Source organism: Camelus bactrianus, chromosome 4 (assembly GCF_048773025.1).
Source record: "Camelus bactrianus isolate YW-2024 breed Bactrian camel chromosome 4, ASM4877302v1, whole genome shotgun sequence".
NCBI classification, from domain to species: Eukaryota; Metazoa; Chordata; class Mammalia; order Artiodactyla; family Camelidae; genus Camelus; species Camelus bactrianus.
The window spans coordinates 13,371,824-13,389,978 of NC_133542.1; positions in this window are offsets into that span (position 1 = coordinate 13,371,824).

An 18,155-nucleotide genomic window follows, 5' to 3' on the forward strand; every position below is an offset into this window, starting at 1 on the left:
AAGATGCCTTTTCTTGAAAGCCCCTTGAAATGATGAAGTGCTCGTCAATAAACATCAACTCCTTTTAAATTATAATATTTGCCAGTTTGTCTCCCTTTATCTTGCCCTTTTTGTTGGCTTGGAATGTGATTGTCACAAATATCTGGGTGACCAAGATTGTGAAATGCAGTCATAAAATAAGCAATTATTTCTAAACTCATCTTTGTCACACATAACGCTCCACAAAGCACCTTTCCCTGGGCCGCCACTCATTTTAATTGATCCCATCAAGACCCTGTCTGTATCCTGAGTGACTTCACAATAACCTCTATTTCAGGAGAAGCCAATCAGGTTATGGCTTTGTTGATAATAAAAATTACTAAGGAGCAGTTTGTGGACAATAAGAGGAATGTAAATTCTAAAAGAGAAGTAATAAGAGAAATAACGAGCATCTTCTTCATTTCTTGGAAGGGAACAATCCAATCTCCCCGAAGCAACACTTAACCTATCGTATTAAACAGTAATGGATAAATATTAGAGGCATTGATGTCAGCTTTTAGAATCTGTTGGTATCAAAATGTCATTTAAAAGTTAAGTTCTTCTAAGTATTCTTTGTCAAGTTTCTCTCTGCAGTGGTCTTTTCCTACTAGGACATAGCCTTTAAGCCCCAGAAGAATAATTTTGCTCTTGTTTTAATGATTTGTTTACTGGTTCATTTCAGAGTATGAGCCAGAAAAAAAAGGGAGATGTGCTAAGTAGTTTTTTATGTCCCATGAGTTTCCACTATGTCACTCCTGGTAGCACTGCTCACCGTCAATAAGCATTCAGCAGGTTGCTACGGAGACTTCGTTCTAGGAGACTGTTTTAGGATGGGTAATAGACTTAATGAGTATGATTTACTAGAAGTGAAAGTAAATTAAGGAACCTCTAATCATACCATTTGCCATCCCCTCATTAATATCTGAAATATTACTTTCTTAATATTTTTCTTTAAGTCAATGTTAGTTTTTGAAATGTAGGAGGAAGGAAGAGGTCCAGGCTGCACTGGCGGTACTTTGCAAGATGCAAATTCTGGCAAGCAGTGAGGGCTTGCTAGAGAGGAGGCAGGAGTTAAGTGTGGTCAAATATGCAGGACAAGCCTTCTTTCCTCCCACGCTTGGGGCAGACAGCTGGTGCTACTCAGCCCTGACACTTTTATCACAACCCTCCTAGATAAAGTGATCCAGGCACCACTACCCATGAATGGGCGTTTGCACTTGAGGTGAACTCCATTTGCCATACCTGACTTGAAGCTTTAAAGTAAAAGATAAGACCCGTTTTCCTTTGTAGTTTGATTTATCCAATGAGTGAGAGAGAGAGAGAGAGAGAAAGAAAGAAAGAAAGAAAGAAAGAAAGAAAGAAAGAAAGAAAGAAAGAAAGAAAGAAAGAAAGAAAGAAAGAAAGAAAGAAAGAAAGAAAGAAAGAAAGAAAGAAGAGAGAAGAAAGAGAGAAAGAAAGAGAAAGAAAGAGAGAAAGAAAGAGAGAGAGAAAGAAAGAGAGAGAGAAAGAGAGAGAGAAAGAAAGAGAGAGAGAAAGAAAGAGAGAGAGAAAGAAAGAGAGAGAGAAAGAAAGAAAAGAAGGAAGAAAGAGGGAAAGAAAGAAAGAGAAAAGAGAGAAAGAGGGAAGAAAGAGAGAAAGAAAGAGAAAAAGGAGAGAGAGAAAGAAAGGAAAGAAGGAAAAGGAAAGGAAGAAAGGAAGAAGGCAAAGCTTCAGAGGAAAGCAAACATGAACAAGTTCATAGACTAATAGGACATAATTATAAAAAAGGTTGTCAACCCCTGACACTTACAATGTGCCAGGTATTACGTGTCATTCCTAATCCCCATTATAACCCTTTGCAGTGGGCATTAGTATCATTTCTCCTACCTGTTTTTGTTGTTGTTGTTGAGGAGACTGGGACTCAGAGAAGTTAAGTGATTTTTCCCAAACCAGAGAATTCGTTAAGTAGAAGAGCTGAGATGAGAACACTGGTCCTCTGATTCCAAATCCCAAATTCACTCTTCTAAGCCATCTCCCAAAATGGGAGATGGTTTTAAAGATATGCGTTTATTTAATATGTATCTTTTACTTATGAGAAGTGATAGTAAAATCACTTATAAGTAAGTGATAACAAAATAAAATCTTCCTTGAAAACAACTTACATGTCAAAGATAAATATTAAGAAAGAAATAGCTCAGATATTTACAAGGGTATGGCAAATGACATGATTAAAGACATCCTTTTACTGGTAAGTCAAAGTGAAAAAGCTTAAAATAAATGATCTATACTGACCATTCCTTAAAGCTCACACAAAAGAGGTAGTGCTCACACTAAGATGTACATGCTAGGGAAATAGCTTACTTGGCCTGTTGGACTTCCTCTTCTACACTCTTGGGAAACTCCCTCTGTGTTAATCAAGTGCTCACAAGCCTTGGAGGGAGCTTTCTATTCTCCGTACACTGAGATTGCAGTCAGGAAATTAAGAGGTATCTATCCTACACTTTATTCCCTCAAGGTCAGGATCTGTGCTTTTAATAGTGACAATTAGCTAACATACACAATTAAGTCGTGCAAATGAACTACGAGAAAGCTAGGGGAGAAACCTGGGAGCCAGTTTCCCTTTCCAGACATCTTATACAAACAGTCCTCAAAGACGGACTCAAAAGGCGGGGGCTTCTTAAGATGGCAGGAAGGGTAGATAATAAGACAAGTGTTGGAGAACAAGTAGAGTTTCTGTAGAACTCCTGAAATGACATGATGCAAAATGTCCCCTTTACCGCTAAAGGCTAACTCCTTCCTACCCCCAGTGGCAGCTGATGGACAGCAATATAAATTTCCAGAGTGATTTCCTGATTTTTTTCCCCACTTTTTTATCTTTAGAGGAAACACTACCAACATCAAACCACTTCTGGCCAACATCGTCTCTCAGTATCATCAACAAATGGCATTAACATGATTCCTGAATTCCAAGATGCACTTTCCCCACCCAAACACATGCATTTCAACATTTCTGAAACTGGATGATACCTTCTACCTTGACTGGTACATTCAATGTAGTCTTTCTTTTTTCTTTTTTTTAAATCATTCTTTTTTTTTTTTCCTTCCAGTTTTTTAAATTGAGTTATAATTGACATACTCTGTACAGTTTTGGAGGGGTTGGTAATTATTAGATGATTTTTTTTTTTAATGTGGGTACTGGGGATTGAACCCAGGACCTCATGCTTGTTAGGCACGCACTCTGTCTCTGAGCTATACCCTCCCCCTCTTTTTCCTTCTTCTTTGCGTATCACACTTGATCTTCCCTTGGACTTGAGTAAATACAATGCTCACATGGTTCACGGGAATTAGGGTCAGTCATAATTTTAGAAGTATGTCACCAAATATAAGCCTCTCTAGATATTACTGGCTTTGAAGTCGTTTCTTTTTTAAACTATTAAATACTGAAATATTTTGTTAGGGAAAATGCATTTGAACAAGAAACCAAGTTGGTAGAAAGAAAAAAATTTTTTAAATGATCAAAAGAAAGCTACTATGGCCCTAAGGTTAGCGTCACATTACTATCCAGAGAGAAAGTCTAGAGCAAGGAGAACCAGGTAATTCACAAATTGAAAATTCCAGCACTCATTTATCTTTATTTTTAATAATTCTATTTGTGTTCATGTGTTAGATCACAGGGTCGTGGTGTTATTCTTCATGCTGACTTCTCATGTAAATTACAAATGCGTTTTTATGATAATTATTTATGGGGTTAGCTATTCATCCTCCCGACAGAGTCGCCAACAAAGAAACAATTATTCTATCTCCGAGATGGGATGTCACAAAAGGAATGGTTACCAGATGCTTTGATTTAAAAAGACTTCAAGAATATATGCCACAATGAGATATCACCTCACACCCATCAGGATGGCTACTATTCAAACAAAACAGAACAGAAAATAACAAGTGTTGGTGAAGATGTGGAGAATTTGAAACCCTTGTGCTCTACCTGTGGGAATGTAAAATGATGCAGCCACTGTGGAAAACAGTATGGTAGTTCCTCAGAAAAACTGAAAACAGAATTACTAAACGGTCCAGCAATTAGACATTTGGGTATTGAAAACAGGTTCTCGAAGAGATATTTAGTACACTTATACTCATAACAGCATTTTCATAATAACCAAAAGGTGTAAGCAACCCAAGGGTCCATCGATGGATGAACGGCTATACAAAATGTGGTTTATACATACAATGTAATATTACTCAGCCTTGAAAAGAAAGGCAATTCTGACACATCCAACAACATGCACGAACCTTGAGCTCATTACGCTAAGTGAAATAAGCCAGTTATTAAAAGACAAATACTGTATGAGTCCATTTACAGGAGGTATCTAGAATAATCAAATTAATAGAAACAACCCACACTCATATGGGCAATTAATCTATGACAAAATAGGCAAGCATATACAATGAGAAGACAGACTCTTCAATAAATGATGTTGGGAAAACTGGACAGCTACATGCAAAAGAATCAGTCTGGACTACTCTCTCATACCATGCATAAAAATAAAATTCAAATGGATCAAAAATTTAAGTTAAAGATCTGAAACCATAAAACTTCTCGATGAAAACATAGGAAGTACTCTCTTTGACATCAGTCATAGTTATATTTTTTGGAAATGTCTCCTCAGGTAAGAAAAACAAAAGCAAAGATAAACTAATGGGACCACACCAAACTAAAAAGATTTTGGACAGCAAAGGAAACTATCAATGAAATGAAAATGCCACTTACTGAATGGAAGAAGATATTTGCAAACAATATATCTGATAAGAGGTTAATATACAAAATATACAAAGAAGTCATACAACTTAACATCAAAAAAAAAAAAAAAACCAAGTGTGTATATGTCCATGTATGACTGAAAAATTGTGCTGAACACTGGAATTTGACACAACATTGTAAAATGATTATAAATCAATAAAAAATGTTTAAAAAAAAACCACAAAGAACTTGATTTAAAAATGGGCAGAGGATCTGAATAGACTTTTTTCCCCAAAGAAAACATACAGATGGCCAAAGGGCACATGAAAAGATGTTCAACATCACTAATTATCAGGGAAATGCAAATCAAAACTACAATGGGATATCATCTCACACCTGTTAGACAGGCTATTATCAAAAAGACTAAAAATAACAAGTGTTGGCAAGGATCTGGAGAAAAAGGAACCCCCCTGCACTGTTGGTGAGGATGTAAATTGGCACAGCCACTATGAAAACCAGTATGGAGATTCCTCAAAAATTTTAAAATGAAACTACCATATGATCCAGCAATGCCACTCCTACAATTTATATCAAGAAAACAAAAATACTAATTAGAAAAGATATATGCATTCCTGTGTTCATTGCAGCAGTAGTTACAACACCAAGATATGGAAGCAACCTAAGTGCCTATCAATAGATAAGTGATAAGGAAGATGTGGTACACATATACCATGGAATATTACTTAACCATAAAAAAGAATGAAATCTTGCCATTTGCAACAACATGGATAGACCCAGAGGGTATTATGCTAAGTGAAATAAGTCAGACAGAGAAAGATAAACACTGTATAATATCCATTATATGTGGAATCTAAAAAACAAATAAACAAACATAACAAAACAGAAATATCGTTAGAGATACAGAGAACCAACAGGTGGTTACCAGAAAAGAGAGGATTCATGGGAAGGAAAGAAATGGGTGAGGGAGATTAAGAGGTACAAGCTTTAAGTTGCAAAATAAATGAGTCACAGGAGGGAGGGTATAGATCAGTGGTAGAATGTGTGCTTAGCACGCACAAGGTCCTGGGTTCAATTCCCAGTACCTCCATTAAAAAAATAAATAAAATAAAATAAGTGAGTCACAAGTGTAAAATGTGTGGTGTAGAGAATATAGTCAATAACTAATATCTTTGTGGTAATATATCATAACCAAACTTATTGTGGTTATCAGTTTGAAATGTATAGAAAAAAATCACTATTGTGTAACAGTAACTAACATATTGTTGTAGGTCAATTATACTTCAAAAACAAACAAACATACAAACTCATAGAAAAAGAGATCAGATTTATGGTTATCAGAGGTGGGTTGGAGGAGGAAGAATTGGATGAAGGCAGTCAAAAGGTACTACAAACTTCCAGTAATAAGATAAATAATTACTATGAATGCAATGTACAAAATGATAAATGTAATTAACACCACTATGTGTGTATATATATATACACAAACACAGTTAGGAGAGTAGATCCTAAGAGTTTTTTTAATTTATTATTTTTTGTTTTTTCACAATTAAATTTTTTTATTTTTTATTTTGGGGGAGGTAATTAGGTTTATTTATTTTAATTATTACTTTTTTAATGGTGGTACTGAGGATTGAACCCAGGACCTCATGCATGCTAAGCATGCGCTTTACCACTGAGCTACACCCTCCCCCCTCTAAGAGTTCTTACCACAAAAAAATTTTTTTCTATTTAATTTTGTATCTATATGAGATGATGTATGTTCATTAAACTTATTGTGATAATCATTTCATGACGTATGTAAGTCAGATCATTATGCTCTATACCTTAACTCACACAGGGCTATATGTTAATTATAGCTCAGTAACACTGGAAGAAAAAAATTAACAGAAATAGAAAGTAGAATGTTGGTTGCCTGGAGCTGGGAAGGAGGGTAATGGGGACTTGTGGTTTAATAGGTTCAGAGTTTCAGTTTTGCAAAATGAAAAAGCTCTGTAAATTGTTTGCACAACAATGTGACTATACTTAACAATACTGAACTGTACACTTAAAAATGGCTAAGACTGTAAATTTTATGTGTATTTTACTGCAATTAAAAATAAAAATTTAAAAAGATATCAAATATTTCAAATATACAGAAAAGTACAGAGACTAATACAACCACCTACTCCCACCCTCTGTTTTCCTCACAACTCCCTTTCCCAATGTGGGTACATGCATTATTTTTCTATTTTCATTTTCCTTCTCTTTACCCCCAAAGAATATGTATTATCCTGACATTCTCAAAAACATATGTTGGGATGGGAAAAAGCAAATTGCAAAGGAAGGCTATTAATTTAAATTAATTTAAAGGCATACTATTCCACAGCAACTTCAAGCATAAGTGACTGTGTCCACATTTATAGACTAGACCCTGCAGAAGCATGCTATTCTCAGATTTACCTTGATAAAACATATGAAATAACCTGCCTGCTTCTTGGTGAGGCACCTTATTCAGAGTCCTACTTCCCTTCTCACTGGAAGCCCCCCTAGTCAGCCTGGCTAAGACCTTAGTTCTCCTCCAGTTATGCTGTCACCTCTTGGCCTGAGCAACACAGTCATAGATGTCTTACCGCAGATTCGATACCCAGCCCCAAGGCCCTCCTGCTTGTGCGTTCACGGCCACAGGTGTCCCAATTCCTGGACTACCACAGCCTAATGGGTGTGCCCCTGAGACAGATAATTCTGAAAATACGCAGTTTTATTTTAGGCTTATGCTAAAATACAGCTTTATGGATTATGGAAATACATAAACAATTCAACTATCAAAGAAAGAATCAAAACACTAAGACACAAAGCTGAGGACTGGGGTCCTTTTTATGTCAAGAAACTCTACAAGAAAATTCCAATAAACACCATTCTTTGAACTGGAATTTCTGAAAGCTATAGTGTATGTAATGAGAATTTTCATATAGTTCCTTTCATACATCTTTGCACGTCAAGTGTAATAAAGCAACCTATCTGGTCAGTATTAACATGATTTTACTTTTTATAGTCCCCCTTTAGTCAATGTAACTTGGATCACCCACTTCTAATGACAGAAAAATTATTTCACTTTTGTATAGACTAGATCTTCAGTTTTAATGAAGGCATCATAGTCAAGTAATCTGACCTAAAAATAGAGCAGAAAGCCCAAAAATATGTGACAAGCTTAAATGCTTTTGCTCTTTACTTTTCTACATAAGTGAATTTTCCTGAGCAAATCACTTTACTTCTCTGAGGCTCAGTTCCTCATGGACACGAGGAGGTTAACAAAACCCACCATACATGGAATTGGATGGGTTAACACATATGAAGCACCTAACACAGGGTCAGGCATCTCATTGTTACAAACAAGGTTTAACAGAACTCTAGTTAAACCATTTTGTGAAGATCAAATAGAAGTTAAGGATTTTTTTTTTTGATCAATGCTATTTGGGATTTTTTTTGAGGGGGACTAGGGAAGATAACTAGGTTTATTTATTTATTTATTTTTTAATGAAGGTACTAGGGATTAAACCCAGTACCTCGTGCATGCTAAGCACACACTCTACCACTGAGCTACACCCTCCCCCAACATAAAGAATCTGTTGATCTGGTTTTTGTTGGTTTTGTGTTTGTTGGTTGGTTGGTTTCCGATTTTTGCTGATTTGATCAGTTGTTTCTCTGAATTAACCCAATCAACATACTGGTTTGGCTATTAATATGGTCACAGCTGCTTATAATCAATCCAAATTTAGGGATTACTACTGAGTGACTTTCTTGGAAAAAATGATGAATTTGCATCCCTGCTTTACATTATACACCTGGATACACTCCAAATGGATCAAAGATTTAAAACGAAACATAAAAGAACTATAAGAAATATGGAAAAATTTTGTAACCTCAGAGAAGGGAAGGCCTTTCCAATTATGACTCATAACTCAGATGTTATAAAATTTAAAAAAGATCAACCAATTCAATTACATAAAAATACTAAAAGAGAACACTGTGGCAAACTCAAAAGACAAACAAAATACTGGAAGATTAATTAGCTAATTTCTATAATATGCTGGAAAGAGCTAATTTCTTAAATATGCTGGAAATTTAAAAAAAAAAACACAGTCCAACAAACTAATAGAAAAAAAATGGGCAAAATATAAAACAACAAATAAAGGAAATACAAATGAAATATGAAAAATTTCAATTGTAGTCACAGTAAAAGGAATGCAAAAACAATACCACACTAAGTTATAATTTCCCACCTGTCAAATTTGCAAACATTCAAAAGATTGATTACACAAGTGGTTAGCAAATTTGTGAAGAAATATAGACTCCTCATGCACTACCAGGGCAGCGGAAATGATACAACATTTATGGAGGGAAATTTGGGTGTAGCTTTTAAAATTATAAATACATTTATGCTAGCCATCCTATTCTGGGGATTTACCTTAAAGATATACCTGCACACTTAGAAAATAATCTATATTTATTACAGATTATTCATGACAGAATTGTTTGTAACAGCAATAGCCTGGAAGCAACGCACATGTCCACTTAAAAAGGACTAGTTTTATAACTATGGTTCAGCCACAGAATGGAATAGTCTGCAGCCCTGAAAAATAACAAGGAAGCCCTCTAGGCACTGACATAGAAGGAAGACAGATGGTTGAGTGAAAAAAATACAAAACTGGCCATGGAGTACGAGATTTTTTATATAAGAAAAAAAGATGGTGATATGAATACATATTTATATTTGTTTGTATTTACATAAAGAGTTAATAGGTAGACACAAAAACTGTACAGAAGAAAGTGGTTTCCTACAAAGGGTAGGGGGAGTAGAGTGGATGAGGATTAGGATGGGAGCTAAACTTCTCAAATGCATTCATTTTAATATCATTTTTTTAATAATGTGAATGTTATCTGTTCATAAAATTAAGCTTAAGATATATCTGTTGATTACCTGCTATGTAGAAAGCCCTGTGTTCAGTGTGATAGTAACACTTCCAAACCAGCTACAATGAGTATTTATGAACATCAGTGTGCTCCCACAGTGTTCTGAAAAGACTGATGGTGGGTGGGAGAGGAAGGGAACTCATGGCTTATAAATCATGTGATTTTTGTCCTTTCTCTGTTTGATGTGGTGTATCACGTTGCTTGATTTGTGTATGTTGGACCATCTTTGTGTCCCTGGGATGAACTGCTTATAAGTCTTTGACTTTGTACCTCCCTGCCACTGTCATTTTGATGCAACTCTGTCAGCAAGCTCTTAAGCTGAGATGGAAAATCTCGTATTTTCAACCCACTGGTCTGAATGCTAGCCGCATATTTGCAGGCAAGACAAATTCATCTCATGTGAGTTAAACTCGTCACTCCAGAAGAATCACTTGGGTTTATGTTAGTTGGGAGTTGGGATGCAGGGGTAGGGGAGGGTCGGGGAAGGAGAATGAATAATGTTTTTGTTGTTTTTGTTGTTGTTTGGTTCTAAACAAGGCTTTAGCACTTCTGCATTTAAAAGAATGAATTAGGGAACAATGTTTAGATAAATTGCAAAATACGATATTACTGCATACTTTATTAAATGGACCATTTAAGCATCTGGTTGACCAAATTTACTTGAAAAATAACCCTTTTAGGAATGCATCTTACTTAAACATGTAAAATGATAAGTGGAATACTAATTGTCTTCTAAGCATGCACTCTGAAGTATCTGATTAGCCCCCATTGCTGTAGGACCCAGGTGCTCAAAGAAATAAAATTTAGTAGTGATAAATAAGAGACAAGCATACTTATCTTTCACCAGAGTTATGGTCACACAGAAATAAGGTGTTTGAATGCTTTTCCTGGAGAATAAGAATTATTTTGAATAAAGTGCTGTCACCTAAGTTAGTAATACCCCAAGAAAGTTTTATGGCTCTGTAAGGAAAGAATTAGCCTGCCCATTTGGGAATTTAGTGGTGTTTGGAATGCAGAAAGTGACAGTGAGGTTGGAAATGGATTGGCTTTGGGGCTTGTTCTGCTTTATAAATAATAATGAACCTTTCCAACATGAAGTAATGTGAAATGGGAAAAAAAAACAAAACACCTTTGCCCCTAGAGTATAAAATTACCTCATAACCCAATTTGCATTTCTCCACTCCAAGTACATTTTCTGTGAGTTCTACTTAGAGACTGAAAGCTGCAGCATCATAATGAGTTTTAACAAGTACTTGGCAGACCGAGCTGGACAGTGTACAAGCTGCCCTAGACCAAGTACGAATGTGAAGTGCACTTTTTATGATGTTTTTTTCTCACAATGACATTATTTAAACAGTTAAAATCAGCTGAGCTGCAGCATTACTTTGTTCTTTTCCCCTTCATTTGGATTTTTTCTTTTAATTCTCCTTGAATACACAAGCCGTTTGTAAAAACTGTTAGGAAATGTGGGAGATAATTGGATCTTGGTGCAGGAAAACGACAAGGGTGTTAGGTATTTGCTATTCATCAAAGGTGCCACTTGTTTTTCTTTCTTTTCTCCCCCTGTATTCAGAAAAGTAATAGGCACATCTCCTGACTTACAATGTATTGTTCATTAGCAGAAAAACTGCTTTAGAGCTAGATCCCTGTGTCATTTTCCACGCAGCATCTTCGTTCTTTTCTTAAAGCGCCATTTGGTAAAAGCAGGTGATAGTCTTGAGATGCCATGAGCAGACTTCCAGCACTATTTCTCTTTTATATCCCTGCACATGGAATATGGGCAAGCAAATAATGAGTCATTTCTGAGCAGGAAAATCAATTTGGAAAGACCTAATACTCTGATTTCAGAGTAGTAACTTACCTCTCATGTATCCATCTAGTTTATTGTTCTATACTAAATGATTCATGCATGTCTATATGTTTATAATTGATATGAAAAATTGTAAAATCTTAATTAAGGCAAAAAAAAAGACATTCTGTAATTTCCCAAGCAACCTACTAAAAAGATGAATATCTACATTTTTTAAGATGAAAAACAGTAACATCACAATTTAGTCCTTTTTACGTTTTTGAAACCAAACTTAATGCTTGTGACTCAGTTGCTTGCTCTCACAAAGAGTCCTAATTAACCTTCAAGATAACAACTCATCAAATTCCATTACTTCTACAAAAGCAATACTTTCTTATCTTTCATAATTGAATTTCAAGTTGATGATTAATGCCATGGGTAGAATTGCCAGTTAAAAATAATGTGTCTGAATCTCTTATCCTTTTCATTTAGCAATGTGTGAAATGTTTACTCTATCTAAAAATCTTGATGCTTAAATGGCTTGTTTGTGTCACCTAAAAACGCAACAACACTCAAGTTAAGCTTTTCCTTATTAACATCACCTGACCATGTACCATATTTGGAGCTTAGTAAAATTCTTCAAAGTCAAATCTACACACTGATTAAAGGAATCTGCTTAATTTATTCTTGTTTCGGATAAAAATTCCCTTTTTAAAAAAAATTTTTATTGACGTATAGTTGGTTTACAATGTTGCGTCAATTTCTGGTGTCCAGCATAGTGATTCAGTCATACATATATAAATATTCCTTTTCATATTCTTTTTAATTATAGGCTATTACAAGGTACTGAATATAGTTCCCTGTGCTGTACAGTAGGACCTTGTTGCTTATCTATTTTATGTATCGTAGTATCTGCAAATCCCAAACTCCCACCCCTTGCTTTCCCCCCAGTGACCATAAGTTTATTTTCTGTGTCTGTGACTCTGTTTCTGTTTTGCAGCTAAGTTCATTTGTGTCTTTTTTTTTCAAGATTCCACATATGAGTGATATCATATGGTATTTTTCTTCCTCTTTCTTGCTTACTTCACTTAGAATGACGATCTCCAGGTCATCCATGTCACTGCAAATGGCATTATTTCATTCTTTTTATGGTTGAGTAGTATTCCATTATATATATACCACATCTTCTTTATCCAATCATCTGTCAATGGACATTTAGGTTGTTTCCATGTCTTGGCTATTGTAAATAGTGCTGCTATAAACATTAGGGTGCATGTAGCTTTTCAAATTAGAGTTTCCTCCAGATATATGCCCAGGAGTGGGATTGCTGGATCATATGATAAGTCTATTTTTAGTTTTTTAAGGAATCTTCATACAGTTTTCTATAATGGCTGCACCAAACTACATTCTCACGAGCAGTGTAGAAGGGTTCGCTTTTCTCCACACCCTCTCCAGCATTTATCGTTGTGGACTTTATAATGACGGTCATTCTGACCAATGTGAAGTGATACCTCATTGTTGTTTTCATTTGCATTTCTCTGATAATTGGCAATACTGAGTATTTTTTCATGTGCCTATTGGTCATTTGTATGTCTTCATTGGAGAAATGTATGTTTAGGTCTTTCGCCCATTTTTGGATTGGGTTGTTTGGGGTTTTTTTGTTATTGAGTTGTAGGGAATTTTCTTAAGTTAAACTGCATTCACCATTTCTTGAGAATCTAACATATGCAAGGCACTGTGCTTAGAGGTAAGGGGCAGACAAAGGTGAATCAGAGAAGCTCCCTGTCCTCAGGAAGCATAGTCCAGGGAGGAGATAAACTTATGTCAGCCTTATGTTGATAAAGCAGAAAGAGCTCACATCTAGTTGTTAGCATACAAAGGTGTTAGTTTGTATGGAACCACACACAAACAAAAACAACCCTGAATCATCAAAGCAATCTGAAGAAAGAAGAGCAAAGCTGGGGGCATCATGCTCTCTGATTTCAAACTATTACAAACCTATAGTTCATTAAAACAGTATGGTATTGACATTAAAACAGATACACAGATCAGTGAAATAGAACAGAGAGCCCAGAAATAAACCTGTGCATATATGGTCATTTAACTTACACCAAAGGAGCCAAGAATACGCAATGGGAAAGAATAGTATCTCCAATAAATGCTCCTGGGAAAACTGGAGAGGCACATGCAAAAGAATGAAACTTGACCACTATCTTATATCATATACAAAAACTAATTCAAAATGGATTAATGACTTGAACATAAGAACTGAAACCTTAAAATTCCTACAAGGGAACACAGGTAGTAAGCTCCTTGACAGAGGTATTGGCAATGATTTTTATGAATCTGACACCAAAAGCAAAAGTAACAAAAGCAGAAGTAAGTATGTGACAGCATTGTTTCCTAACATCATGAATTTATGGTTAAGGAAATAGTGTGGAGAAGGGAAGTGGGAAAGATGACACTGACGAAAAAAAGGAGAGGGGCTCCTTCACAGCTCCCAATCCACTTTAAATCCGAGTGACCCTGATCCTTAAACAGGGCAATCTTGACTCTTGAATAAAGACAAAAGCTATTTTCAAAAGGAGCACTTTCACCACAGGAGCCTGATCTAAGGATAATAATAGTTGGAGTGAAGTTTCAAGCAGCCACATGGCATTTGTCCATCATCTGATATGTACTGAAAACCAAGGCATCAGAAGATAAAATTGCAAGCACTCTGCCTTGAGTCTCAAATAGCCTGGGACGAAGTCACACATGAAATAACTGAAGAACCTACTTGCAAAGCAACATCCTAGTAAGTACAATAAAGTACAATTATAAATGCAAAAAAATGCTGAGAGTTGCAAGTAGAGGGGTAACCATATGCCCCGGGGCATACTGTGAGGTGGGTCTGGGAAAGGTATGGCTAGGAGGGAGTCATTGCCATTGAGAGTGCTGTCACTCACTCATCTGTTCCTGGTCCATTGTGACTCTGGCAAACAGTAGGACAGGACCAAACCATCACTGTGCACTGCTGACTGCACCTAAATTCCATCCAATTATGACAAACTTATCAAGATAAAATTTCATTAATCTGTCTTCTATATGCAATTAGCTAATGATCTTGTCTAAGATTTAAGAAAATGGTAGGCCTCTCTTCCTCCTTCTTCTCTTTCTTGTTGTGTGTCACATGAAGCTGCAGTGAGCTAGGAATTTCTTCCCCCTGGGGACTCTTTATCTGGGGCCTTAGATCACTCACAGCTGTTGCTTGCAGATCACCAACATGGAAGGAATAGAGGTTAATATCTGGTGGACAATGTAATCCCTCCCATTGAGAGGCTTACTGACTTGCTTATAGAATGATGCATCCCAGGAGGACCAAAAAGAAATATATATTGGATCCTAATGTTCTCTTGCAGGGGCACTGCCTACACTGAGCATCATTAGAACAACAGACTGTTAGCTCCAAACATGGACCCACTAGAGCTTTCTAAATCATTTCTATCACACTAGCTCACAGGACTAACTTGACATATCCAGGAACCAAGATTCCAACTGGAAGTACCTCAGCAGGGTGTTGGCTCATTCTTATTCCAACCAAAAGGCAATGCACCATAAACTGCATATTGATACGTCTGCAATGATTAAGGCAACCATATAAGATCTCATTACTTAAAAGAAATGAAACTCACTGTAGTTTATTCAGCAATATTCTTCATCCATGTCCAACATCAGATTGCTCACGTGCCAATCACAGTTAAATCTAATTTGCTGTAATCCTGGTAAATGGGAGGTAATCAATAAATCCTCAGCTCCAGCTCTGAAGCAGCATGTAATACATTTCTGAAATACAATAATAAAGAGAGGATGGGGAAAGGCTTCCCGACCATAACTAACATTTGTGATGCAGCAAGAAGTTTCCCTGGGCTCTCATATTATATTTATTGGAATTATAAATATGTACATAGTTTAAGAGGTTTATAAGTCATTTGTTTTTATTATTCCTGTTAGCCCTGCATAGTTACTAAAATTGAGATTAGAGTCCTCATTTCTTTTTTTGTGGGGGGGGAGGAAATATCACTATTACTTTTTTTTAATTGAAGTATAGTCAGTTTACAATGTTGTCAGTTTTTTTTTTTTTAAGAGATAAAACCATTTTAAAATTTATATATATGGGGGAGGGTATAGCTCAGTGGTAGGGCTCAGCTCAGTGGTAGGGCTCATGCCTAGCATGCACAAGTTCCTGGGTTCAATCCCCAGTACCTCCATTAAAAAAAAAAGTTACATATATGTACAGTTCATTGTTTCTAAAAACAGTTTAGAGCTTTAGCTTTTTAAACTTACATAGGTATCAAAGGAATAAAGCCAACCACAAAATAAGAATCAACAGAATGCAGTAATCCAATCACAAAGGATAGTCAAATATCCTTACACATAGTCAAGAAATCAGTCATCTAAGTTATAAATAATAAGTAGTTCATTTGTGTCCTATTTTTCTTTAGATTCCATATACAAGCAATATCATATGGCATTTTCCTTTCTCTTTCTGGCTTATTTCACTTAGAATGACAATCTCCAGGTCCATCCATGTGGCTGCAAATGGCATTATTTTATTCTTTTTTATGGCTGAGTAGTATTCCATTGCATAAATATACCACAACTTCTTTACCCAGTCATCTGTCGATGGAAATTTGGTTGTTTCCAAGCCTTGGTTTTTGTAAATAGTGCTGCTATGAACATTAGAGCCCCCATTTTTTAATGTGCTGTTCTCAATTCTTAGCTTGCTTGATCTTGGGTGAGCCTCACAACAACACTTTGAGAAATTATTCCGCTTGCCATTTTGCAGCTGAGAAAACTGAGACACACAGAAGTATTGCCCAAAGTCTCATAATTAATCAAAGGCAGAGACAATATTTACACCAGCTCTACCAGAGCCAAGCTCTTAACCATATGCTTCACTGCTCCTCTAGTCACAAAGCCTTTTTGTATAAGTGTTCATTAATTATATGTGGATTGGTGATTAGCACAAACATTTCTAAACAAGGCTTTAGGAGCAGTATTCTGGTTGAAAATGAGGCACTAGGAGTCTTTCCTGAAGATATATTTCAATAGCAAATTCTATTTTCACTTAGCTGGTATGCTTATTTGGGTGGTTTATTTAGGCTGATTAACAGAATTTGGAGGGGTTAAGGGTTAAAGCCCTCCCAAGCCATCCGTTAGTGCTGCTAATATGGATCACAATACTACATACTCAACATCATTTTCTCCTTGGTTCCCTGAACAAGGGATGGGTGCTAGAATGTTTGTTTTCCTATTTTACACCTTTGAGCGTGCAAATATTATAAACTACAGTTCTAAGTCATAACTACTTTTCCCCTCCGACTGGATTTTTTTGCTTTGATCCATTGAAAGACATACATGCTACTGCTACACAATGCCTAAATAATTGTTCAGTTAGATGGAGGAGCCAGAATTCACATTCACTAGCATCATGCATACAGAGCCACTTCCATTGTGCATCTTATTTCTCATGGTTATGCAGAATTCAGGCCTTGGTGTTTGATTATTTCTCTCTTAGGAAGCATAGTTGTTCGAGGATTGATATTGCATACAACTAGAAACTTGTTGGGACATGGGAAATTAGTTTGTCTCTAAGGCAGAATTTTGAAGCCGGAAAAACTGTTCTTGGCTCTGTGTTCTTCTCTTGGGCACTTAATCTGGGTCCCGATTTTACTCTGAACTGGAGGTATTAGTATTATCCCCGATAGGTGTTATCTGAGAAAGGCTGTCATCAAGTCAGTACCAGCCTGGTGTTCTCAGGACTCAGTGGGCTCTGGAGTTGCAAAAAACTGGTCTGAACAAGCTACCTAGGTGGTCTTGGGAAAATAATTTAATCTCTCCAAAACCCATTCATATCCTCTGTAGAACACGGATGACAATATCTGTATCTTACATACCTTAACATTACCAACTTGGGTCCTTGGACCCTTTAATCAATAGAAATTGGTAAGAGGCCAGTGGAGAAATTCCAGGCAAGGTTTTATTGTGACTCATGCTGCAACATGAGGGAACAAAAACAAGTAACAGGTTCCCTTGCTCGCTCCCTGAGGAGGGCAGGCTGGTTCCTTAAACGGGGTGAGGTTGAGGGCAGATCTGAGGTTGAGGGCAGATCGACTGACAGGGCTGGAGGGGTGGCTTAGGTTGTTGACTCAACCCCTTGTGGATGCAGGGATCACGCCCATGTACCCTTCTTTTGCTCCAGGCACCTCAGAAGTAACAGTTGGTTTTTGTCCCTTTTGTATTTTATTGTTCATAATTCGCCCCTACTGCATATGCGTGCAGTTATTTTTAGTTTCTTTGTATTCTGTTGCTGGAAGAGACTCATTTGTCCAGGTGTAAGCACTGTGGTAAAGGGTCCCAGGTCTCAGCCTGTCTCATGAAGATTAAGCATAATTCTTCATGTAGGCTGAGAAGCACAGTACCAAAGACACAGTAGGAACTAGATAAATGATAGCTTTTTTGGCATTATGACATAAGCATAGAGAATGGGTAAGGGGTCTATTTCTGCAGAGGGTATAAGTTGGAGTCATTTTGTGTATTTCTTCCTCTGTGAATGATAAAGATGTGCTATATGATTTTTAAAGATGAAAAATGTTAAGTGCCATTTATCTGTAGCAA